A 10,090-nucleotide genomic window follows, 5' to 3' on the forward strand; every position below is an offset into this window, starting at 1 on the left:
CCAGTCTTTTTTTATTTTTTACCTTGTTATTTGGGAGTTCTCACCATTTTCCTCCTTTTCTACAGTGTTTCGGTCTCTTTGTTGTTCGTCACAAAGATGATTCACAACTACAACACTATCAGAAAAAAAAAAGCCACTAAATGCTTTTCTCAGTACCACCACGTCCCGATTAGCACTCAATGTAAAGGGCAATGGTATTATGAAGCAATACTTATTTTCATTTTTAATCGGTAACAATCATGAACGTATTCTTAACCAAAATATTTTGATGCAATACGACATTTCTTTGGGGGATAAGGAAATAAAGTATGTAGTTAGTTGGATTTTTCCAGTGAGAAGGAAATATTTAGTGGGCTGTCAATGTAGCAGCAGTTACATTCGGTCCCTTTAAACAAGGGTAAGGGACTGCACATGTGCAGGAGAGAGAAAGCAGCACCTTTGTGTCAACACCTACTTACCAAAAAAATAAATAGGCAATATCTGAAAAAGTTATCATCAGTCCATAACAGTAAATCCACCAAAGTTATCCAACATTTCTGATATTCATTACTCAATTCTTGAAACTATGCTTATGGTTGTTCTCTTGTGTATTTACTTTTATGACTTGACAGGTAAATTTTCTTTATGATATGGGAGTCATGGAGATGAAAAGTGCAGAAAATAGAGTGTATTAAATTCTTTCTTGGAACCTTGCAAGTGTTTGTTAAATCCTTGTTGACATTGGCAGAGATCGCAAAAAGGCCTCTTCCCTCTTATTTATCTTTATTATAACTAAAGTTGTGATCATGTCTTTTTCTTTTTCTTTTTTTTTTTTTTACTATTGAAGTTGTGGTTTCTGTGTTTATTTTGCAATTTTGAAGGTGGTTAGCGCGGAGTGCTTTCGAAACAGTATAGTGTACCATTAGTGTCTTGATATTACATGTTTGTACCCTATCTGATCATTGACTAGCGGCTCATTTTTCTGGTCTCACCATTCTCCTCCTTTTACTGCTTGGGAGTTGGGATCAGAATTTCTGAGTGAAACAGATTGGCTCAAGCAAAATTTAGAGTCAAAACAAAATAAGTAGAATAAAAAGCCAATGTACAGCACATTGATCTGTAGCATGAAAAGGAATCGGCGATTTTTTGCTGAAAAAAAAAGGGAAATAGTTGGAAGATTAAGATTATCAGTCAATGTAAAAACAAAAAAAAAAAAAATCACTTTAATCACTTTTAGAATTCTTTTAGGTACCAAATGGTGTTGGAACATGTTTACTGCAAAGCTTTGCCAAGTAGTGTTCAACAAGAATCAAGAACATTTAAACTTGATTTTAGTGATTATGAGTTTAGAACCTTTGCTTCTTTTAATTTTCCTCTTTTGGTTGTTTTTTAGGTAGTAATAGTAAGATATGATTAATTTATTTTGTAGGAATGACTTGTAAATGGGGATTTCATTATCTCCATTACATATCATAAAATTCCATTGAGTTCTCTAGTCTGGTAGGTGATAATATATGATTTTCTTATTTATCCCCAATAAAATAAAACATGAAACTACATAGAAAAAGACAATCCCCAGGGTTTGTGGACATCTTTGGCCTGTGTTTTGATAGAAATAAGAGATAAGCAAAGTTGAAGAAAAGTTCTTGTGGAATTTTACAAAACATAGTTAAGGGAAAAACTTTTCCTCAACTTTCTGTTTCTCTTTTCTTCTCAAACCAAATATAACCAAACAAAAGTGTCCCAGATGATTCCCCCAACATCTTGAATTACAAAGTTGCCCTTCAATGCTTCACAGTATTGACGATAAAAAGACAGACCTTTGGAGTTTTCCATCATATTGCCTCTACTTGTTTTGTGTTTTCGATAACTCGTCACCTCGTCAAGACTCCAGAATGCCATCAAAGAGGTCAAAACGTTTTGGTTTGAAGATTGAAGAAAAGACTTCAACCTCATTTGGGGTTTCTCTTGAATACTTGAAAGTTAAAACTCCTCTCTTTTCAAATTGAACTGAGACCTCCCCTACCCTATCTAGTGTGATTAAATTTTGTTATCAGACAAAAACCTCCCCTCCATCAAAAAGGCATGTTGAGGCATAATGGCCCAAAAAGGTGTAGTGTAAGCTTCAAAACTTAAAGAGTAAAATTAATTAAAGTTTGTAAATTGATAAAAGTAACATATAATATACCAAGTTTGAAAGATAGAGGGTATAAATATCCATAAAATAAGTTTATAAGCAATAAGTTTGTGCATTTGAGGTTTGAGCATTAAATAAAATAATAACTAATCAACTAACAATAATAACATTTTACATGTTTCAAAATGCAAATTTCTCAAATAATTCAAGTAATCAATTTAGGAGTAAACAACTTAATTAATTTGGTAAGTTTTTGGTTCCGTTTATGTCTTTACATTCAATGTTTGTACTTTATTTGCTTGCAAAACCAAGAAAGGTAATAATTACAACCGTTTATGACAATTAGGTACCATTAGGCACCACATCAGTGTAATAGTGAAAAAACGCCTAACCATTTGTGGAAGCTTTCAAAAATAACTTTTCCAAATGGTAGGCATGCACAAAAACCGAAGTCCACTTTTGTCATTCTCGTTGCGTACGGAAGAACAAGAGAGGGGAATTGCTGAAGCAGTGCCTATGTGGCAGCGTTTATTGAATAAACGCCCACGGAACCAAACACTCTGTTGATTTATGCAAAAAGACCAATAAAAAATAAATTCATTAGGAAGAGAAACGAGAAAAATAACAAACTTGGGATGCTATATTTAGAATAATTAGAAAAGAATTTCACTTGATATTTCCAAGAGACTAAGAATTTAATTGGCCTTTTATGTAGTAAACTTTTCTAAAACATTAAGAGAAACTAATATAACTTGATTTTTCATATTTGCTTTTAATGTCTTCTCCAAGATGATGTGTGGAATTTCAATGAAACGCCCAAAAGGAGTCGCATCAAGTGTATCATCGTGTTCAGTTGGAACATCAAATCTCAACATGTCTAATTAAATGTTTTGTTAAACATCGCAATCCAATTAGCTTTTGAGTCATTGTGATTTTGCTGAATCCCTACAAGGAAAAATAAAATAATTGTTAGGTTCATGTACAAGAATTTACATTTCAATGTAAGGACCAACATTGGGTAAAATATTAGGCACTTTGATTGGGTAAATTGCCTTATAAATCAAATCAAAGTACTTACTCTAGATCTTCCAATAACAAGTAGTCCCTTTATCCTAGAAATCATGGATATGTACAAGTTATATCTTCAATTAATGGTTTAAAGTAGAATATTAGTAAAATCAATAGTTTATGATCTAGTGACAAGAAATTGATTCATCTATGGGGTGCAAACTGGTGTAGGTCAACCGAATTGATGAAACCCAACCCAACTATATATATTCTAGCTACCTTAATGCTTAATTATCGGATCGGACAATCAAACCATTCAACCTGTGAATCAGAAGGGAACTTAGTTTTTTAAACCCTTGGTTTTCATTTTTCTGAAAAAAACAGAAAAACTGGTCAAAACCCAGCAAAACCGTTTATGAGCACCCAACTGATTTGAGGCTCACATCACAGCTGAAATCCTATGGAGCTGCCACCTATCAATTGGAAAAAGCATGGGAGTGATGGGCCTTCCATACTTAAAAACTCGAAAAACATAGACTCTCACAACCCAATTAGCAATTCTAGGCATCTAATGAGAGAGAGGGAAGGTATTAGACACCCTTATCTCTTGATTTATATAGAATGCAATTCCCACTCACTCTTAGAAAAAAAAAAAAAACCCTTCTAATTTCACAAAAAAAAAGACAGCGTTCAAGAGTGAATTACAAGAATTGGAGATTGACTGTCATGAACCTTTCAAAATTTCCCATTGAAACAAAGTGAGGTAGAGATTTCCTCTCCGTCTCTTTTATTGAAAGGGATTTTCTACAAGTGACACTCCTTTTGGAATCCCTAGAGAGGAGCAAAGTAATTGGAAAATCTCCTCGTAATCCTTTTTTGTCCTCTCATATGCTTCCTACTAGTGGATGTCTCTAGAGAATCAATCTTAACTCCTACAATCTACTAAATACAAGAGATGCAAATTTATCCAATGAAGCAATTCAATTCTACATAAGAGAGAGAATAACATAGGCATGGTAGAGAGAGGCATCAAAACAACTAGGAGCTGAATTGGACTTGCCTCTCCTCCTTCTTCTTCCTCTTCTAGTTTCTTCTTCTTCCCAACAACGAACTGAGAATAGAGGGGGGCTCTTCTTCTTTTTCTTGCTTTATTTCTAATAAAACCAAGAAGAAAATAAAAAGTACAATAGGAGAAGAGAAGAATAGGGCATATTTTGGTTTTGAGCTTTGGAATGCAAATAGGAAGGAGAGGGAGAGATTTCCTTTTTTGGATCTTTTGGGATGTTGGGGGAGTGTCAAGAATGGTTGGTTTGAATTAGAATCAATAGGGGAGAGGGATTCCTTGCATGGTTCAAAATTTTAGCTTTCTTGGAGTCAAAAAGGCTCATTTTATAGAAGGGGAGTGTTTTGAAACTTCCAAAAAAGGATAGGGGCACCTAGCGTTTCTAAAAAGTGGAAAGCTTCATCCTAGGGCATGGTTTTCAAAACCGGACTGGACCGGATGATCGGACCGAAAAAACCGGTAACCATTCAACCCCCTGGGTCCGGTTATACTCTAAACTGTTATTTAGAAATAACCGTTGAAAAGTCAAAGAACCACTGACCCGGGCGGTCAAATTGTTAAACTGTTTGACTCGGGCAGCAGTTCGCGGATAGGCAAAATTTATTTTCGTTTGCTTTTTTTTTAATTCCATTCATATCTCACGAATCTCCCTTACAAGTTAGGGTTATTTTCATTCTAACTTCTAACCCTTCTAGTTCTGGCCTTCCTTCTCATACTCCAACGGTGCGACCGATGACCTGTGGCAGCCACGACCGACGACCTTTGGCAGCCACGACCAACGTCGACCAACGGTGAATCACGATGACCGGCGGCTGTCATCCGGATTTCCTTCCTCAAAAAGGCTTCATCTACGGCGGTGAGCAACAAGGAGCAGCGGCAGATTTCCTTCATTTTGTCATCAGTAGCAACAAGGAGCAACAAGAACAGTGGCAGCCAATTATTTTACATAAGTTCTCTCAAAACTATTCCTTTTGTTTTCAAAGTAACACATCTACTCTGCTTCGCGAGCATCGAGAACAATGTCACTGCTCCGTCTCCCCTTTCCATCTCTCCACTTATTTTCCCTTAATTCTTATTCTCATTCTCATTCTCCCTCATACTCTTGCTTTTATTTTGTTAATTTATTCATTTTATTGTTTTTTAACTTTCTCCATCTTTAGAATAATTTTTGTGTTTCCCCACCCTTGCCCGAAATCCAGCTTTGGTGTGCAAACGTGTTCATCGACAGAATTGGCTCCAACTTCAGAGGTTCGTGGGGTGTCTTTTTCTTGGTTTTCGGTCTCGCTGAGGAAGAAAATGAAGAAGAAAGAAAATGGTAGAAATTGCCTTTCCACTTGCAGAGGAATACGAGAGGAGGATCAGGGTTTCTGATGAAGGTGGATTTGGCCCTCTAGTGATATTGCGACGCGTGGCACCTCGGAACAACTAGGTGACACCCGGAACCACTTAGGCAATAAATTGTCTTAGCCAAGTTGATGGTGTCCCACCTGGCAGCCTGGCACAGGCGCCGACCTGGCGGCCTGGCCCAGGCGCGACCTGGTGGCCTGGCATAGGCGCCGACTTGGCGGCCTGGCCCAGGCGTGACCTAGCACAAGCGCCGACCTAGTGGCCTGGCCCAGGCGTGACCTAGCACAAGCGCCGACCTAGTGGCCTGGCCCAGGCACGACCTAGCGGCCTGGCACAAGCACCAACTTGAAGGCCTGGCCCAGGTGCTGACTTGGCGACCTACGAAACGTGCTCGCCGACAAATTCGCCATGGATATCCTAACACTCTCACGATCATTAGAAGTTGGCCCACATGCCGAATGATCCGGAGGGTGGTCAACGTGTATGGTGGTTGTCTTAGGGAATCTCGGACCACTTAGACGACTTCTTGGAAATCTCGGATAAGGTGCGTGAAGCCCATGCCAAACAATGCCTATAAAAAGGCACCAACCCAATGGCATAAGGGGGGCAAGTAAGCATATTCTAGCTCTCATACTTTGTGATTTTTAGCTTGCAGTCTACTACGAGAGTACTGACTTAAGCATCGGAGCGACCTCGCCGGGTTAGCCACCCCAGGTCCTCTGACATTGATTCCTTGCAGGTCTCTAAAGAACTACGAAGCCCAACAATCAATCCAGCTCGCCACCAGGCAGCTCGACACTCTAGTCAGCTCGGCAACTAATAGGCAGCTCAGCACCAAATAGGCAGCTCAGCACTCTAGTCAGTTCGTCACCTAACCTGCCTAGCTCGGCCCAGCCAGCTCGTCACCTAACCTGCCTAGCTCGGCTCAGTCAATTCGCCACCTAACCTACCCAGCTCGGCCCAATTAACTCGGCACCTAATCTGCCCCCAGCTCGGCCTAATTAGCTCGGCATCCAGGTCCTCATCCAGCAGAAGTTAACTTCGGCCTCTGAGTCATCGGCCACTTGGAAGCAAACCAAATGACGAGGTACTTAGAACAAAAAATTGATACATCACCAAAAATTGATTCATCAATTGGCGCCGTCTGTGGGAAACGCTACAAAAAAACTAAGTTCCCATCCTTCGAAAGGCTAAGTCCTCTTCTTCCACAAAGCTAAGTTCTCACATTTTAGAAACTAAAAGCTCTCACTTTCTAGTTTCCAACAGACTAAGCAGCTCTACCAACTTTATTTTAACTCGGATAAAGCCTCATCAGTCCTCTTTGCGAGGTACCTTTAACAAATATAGAACCTCTTAGAAAGAAAGGAAGAAAGCAAAAAGAAAATCTATTAGAAAGTGGATCACTCAAGTGAAAGAAGCATATTTGACAGAGACGTGAGGGAAATCTGATATGTTGACAAAAAGCTTCCCATCTCCTACAGCCATTAAACCAAACCTCTAACCCCTCGCTGAACCATTGGCCCTTCCGACTACCATCCATTACTGACCTAGAAGCAACTAATGTTGACCTCTTTGCAAGCCTCGAAGATCTGAGCTGGTGGAAGAAATGGGAAACTCTACCCTCATAACAACAATAGATTGTTGCCATTGCCTCTCTTGTCATCCAGGTACTTATGATTTGTTACTTGTTAATTCTTAACTTTGTAATTTCTGTTTATCAAAAATTCCATACTCGTTTAAACTATTTCTTGTGGAATGTTACTATCATGAAAATAATTTCTTGAAATGTTAGAGGAGGAGGAGGGCTTGACACCCAACGTGCCATTAAACGACTATGCCACAAATTTAACCCTGGCATGCTCTTTCTCTCAGAAACCAAATTAAATCAAGACAGAAACTAAAAACTCAGCAAAAAAAAAAATAAATAAATAAACTATTTCAACTATCAAACAATATAAGCTGAAGGTATAAAAAGTGGCATGCTATGTTGCTAGAAAGATGGATTGGATGTAAACATAATTGATAGCTCTCAAAGACTCATAGAACTGGAAATTGGAACCTCTCCATGTAACAAATTTTGGGAGTTGGTCCTTATATATCCATGGCTGCCCTGGAAGGGAAGATAGAGCTACTTTCTAGAAAACTTCATTTCTAAGAAGAGTTACCTCAATAATAAACATTGGCTTCTAGCGGGGGATTTAAATGATATAACTGATCTAGCCGTGTACAAAGGACCTAGCACCTTAACTTGTGTCTCTCATAGTATGAAAGGGGTCTTTGATTTCCTCTCTCTAACCGACCTAGGAAGTTTAGGTCATTTTTTTTCACATGGACGAATAGACAAACAAGAAAAAGAGGAGTGAGAGAAAGACTAGATAAATCAGCAACAAATCTAACAGTTAATTCTAACTATAAAGACTGTGACCAAATCATTCTAGATAGTTGGTCATTGGAAGTAAGTGGTTCAAGAGCTTTCTCTATTGTGCATAAATTATGAGGAATAAAATCCAACTTTCAGAATGGTACAAAACCAGTTTTGGCAATATAAGCCACAAACTAAAGGACCTAGAAGAAAAATTAACCTTGGAATAGAATCAATCCCCTTCGGAAGATCAAAAGCAAAAGGTCAAAGAGTTGCATGAACAGTTGAATCACTGGCTAAAATTTAAGGAATTGCTATGGAGACTAAAATCAAGGGAATTGTGGCTAAAAGATGGAGACAACACTAGATTTTCCATCTCTAGACCAAATCTTGAAGAAGGTGGAGTTCAACAAAATGGTTAAAGCGAAGCAATCAGAACTGGGTTACAGAAAGAAGAGAAATTATAAGTTGTCTAAAAAATCAAATTCTCAAGGTTAGTGGGGTGGAAGAGCAATTCTCACTAGAATTTTTAGGTGGCCTTCAACTTCCTTCAATCACATAGGAAGAAAAAAAAAATCTCTTTTGATTCTATCCAAAGAGGATGAAGTCAAGCAGGCCACCTTCTCCATGAACCCTCACAAAGCCCTTAGCCTAAATGGTTTCTCACCTTTCTTCTTCCAAAATACTGGCACATTCACATTGTGGGCCCAGATGTAACATTAGTTGTCCAAAACTTCTTCAAAAGCAAAAATTTTTTAAAGGAACTAAATTACATTAACCTAGTTTTCATACCAAAGAAGTAGGGAGCTAAATCCGTAAAGCACTATAGGTTAACTAGTCTCTACAATGTTCTATACAAAATAATAACCAAAGTTTTAGCCAATAAACTTTAAACCCTTGTTACCAAATCTGGTTCAACCAAACCAAGCAACTTTTATACAGGGGTAACATATTGTTGGCAATGCCATTCTGGCCAAGGAGATCATTAACAAATTAAAATCCAAAAAGGCAAACAAAGGTGGGCAGCACTCAAAACAGATATGGTTAAGGCTTTTGACCAATTGGGATGGGAGTTTATTTTAGAAACAATGAGAAGAATGGACTTTCAAGGAGATTGGTGCTCTCTTTTACAACAATGTATCACTACAACATCCTTTTCAATTAAGCTAAATGGATCCCCAACATAACTTTTCACCACTGAAAGGGGACTCAGGAAAGGAGACCCTATCTCTCTATACTTGTTTATAATTGGAATGTAGGTTCTATCAAGCCTCTTGAACAAGGTAGAACAACAAGGGATCTAAAAGGGCTGAAACTATTGAAAGAAGTACAACCTTTAACACATCTTTTCTTTGCGAATGATTGTTTGATCCTCAAAAAAACAAATGTTGATTCCTTTTTAGTTGTCAAAAGAGCCTTGAAACTATATGAGAAGAAGGTAGAGTAGAAAATAAATTTCAAAAAGTTAGGGATTATCTTCAGCAAGAATACCCATAGAGTTCACCAAAAAACTCCTTTATAAACTTCTCGAGATGAAAATAATGAACCACCAATAAAAATACTTGGGTACTTGGCTCTTATAAGAAAAGAAAAATCTGCAGTATGCAATGAGATAAATAAAAAATTTGAGGAAAAAAATGGAAAGTTGGCAAGCAAAGGTGCTTTCCCAAGCCAAAAGAACAACCCTCAAAAAGACGGTAGCTCAGAGCTTACCTTCCTAACTAATGCTTACAAGCCTCTTTCCTAAAAAAAAAATTCTCAACGCCCTAAAGACAATGCGTAAAAACTTTTGGTGGTAGGTGACACAAATAAGAAGAATGGACACAACATTTCTTTGGGGGTGACCTGGGACTCAGAATTGCTCAGAAGAGGAACTTTGGATCAAACAACTAAAAATAAAATATTTAAAGAACAATCATTTCTTCAAGTGCAAACCAAAAAGTTTAGACTCTTGGTAGTGGAAAAGCATGCTAAAACTGAAGGAAGTTTTGAAATTCCAATTGTGTCGGCAAGTTGGAGATGGAAAGAAAATTAATGCTTTCTTGGATCCATGGATCCCTTGGACCCCGAATTATAAACCCACCCCAAAAAATGGACATGCAACCCCAACCTTCGTTCACAACCTCACTGTCCATAACTTCACCTCAGCCCAAAGAACACTGAACAAGGGCCTTCTAAACAATTTCTTCGATGA

At 38.1% G+C, this 10,090-nt stretch overlaps 2 protein-coding genes across 24 annotated transcripts in view; both read left to right on the top strand.

Moving 5' to 3' along the window:
• Nucleotides 1-941, top strand: part of LOC104604140 (Leucine-rich repeat protein kinase family protein) — a 37,038-nt gene extending 36,097 nt beyond the window's left edge. For 2 of the 6 annotated variants that reach the window (XR_016083042.1, XR_016083041.1), the window contains exon 10: nucleotides 66-261. The gene's annotated coding sequence lies outside the window, so the exon portion shown is untranslated. Of the gene's footprint in view, nucleotides 1-65; nucleotides 262-611 lie in introns of those variants that run through there. The other 4 variants (XM_010268383.3, XM_010268384.3, XR_736335.3 and 1 more) reach the window with 3 other exon arrangements.
• Nucleotides 942-4,810: 3,869 nt separating this feature from the next.
• The window catches only part of LOC104604142 (mitochondrial import inner membrane translocase subunit Tim9), a 34,388-nt gene continuing 29,108 nt past the window's right edge, over nucleotides 4,811-10,090 (top strand). For 15 of the 18 annotated variants that reach the window (XR_016082419.1, XR_016082416.1, XR_016082426.1 and 12 more), the window contains exon 1: nucleotides 4,812-7,201. The gene's annotated coding sequence lies outside the window, so the exon portion shown is untranslated. Of the gene's footprint in view, nucleotides 7,202-10,090 lie in introns of all 18 variants that reach the window. The other 3 variants (XM_088897775.1, XM_088897772.1, XM_088897774.1) reach the window with 1 other exon arrangement.

The sequence above is a fragment of the Nelumbo nucifera genome, chromosome 2, assembly GCF_055504915.1.
Source record: "Nelumbo nucifera cultivar China Antique chromosome 2, China Antique-T2T, whole genome shotgun sequence".
Taxonomy (NCBI): domain Eukaryota; kingdom Viridiplantae; phylum Streptophyta; class Magnoliopsida; order Proteales; family Nelumbonaceae; genus Nelumbo; species Nelumbo nucifera.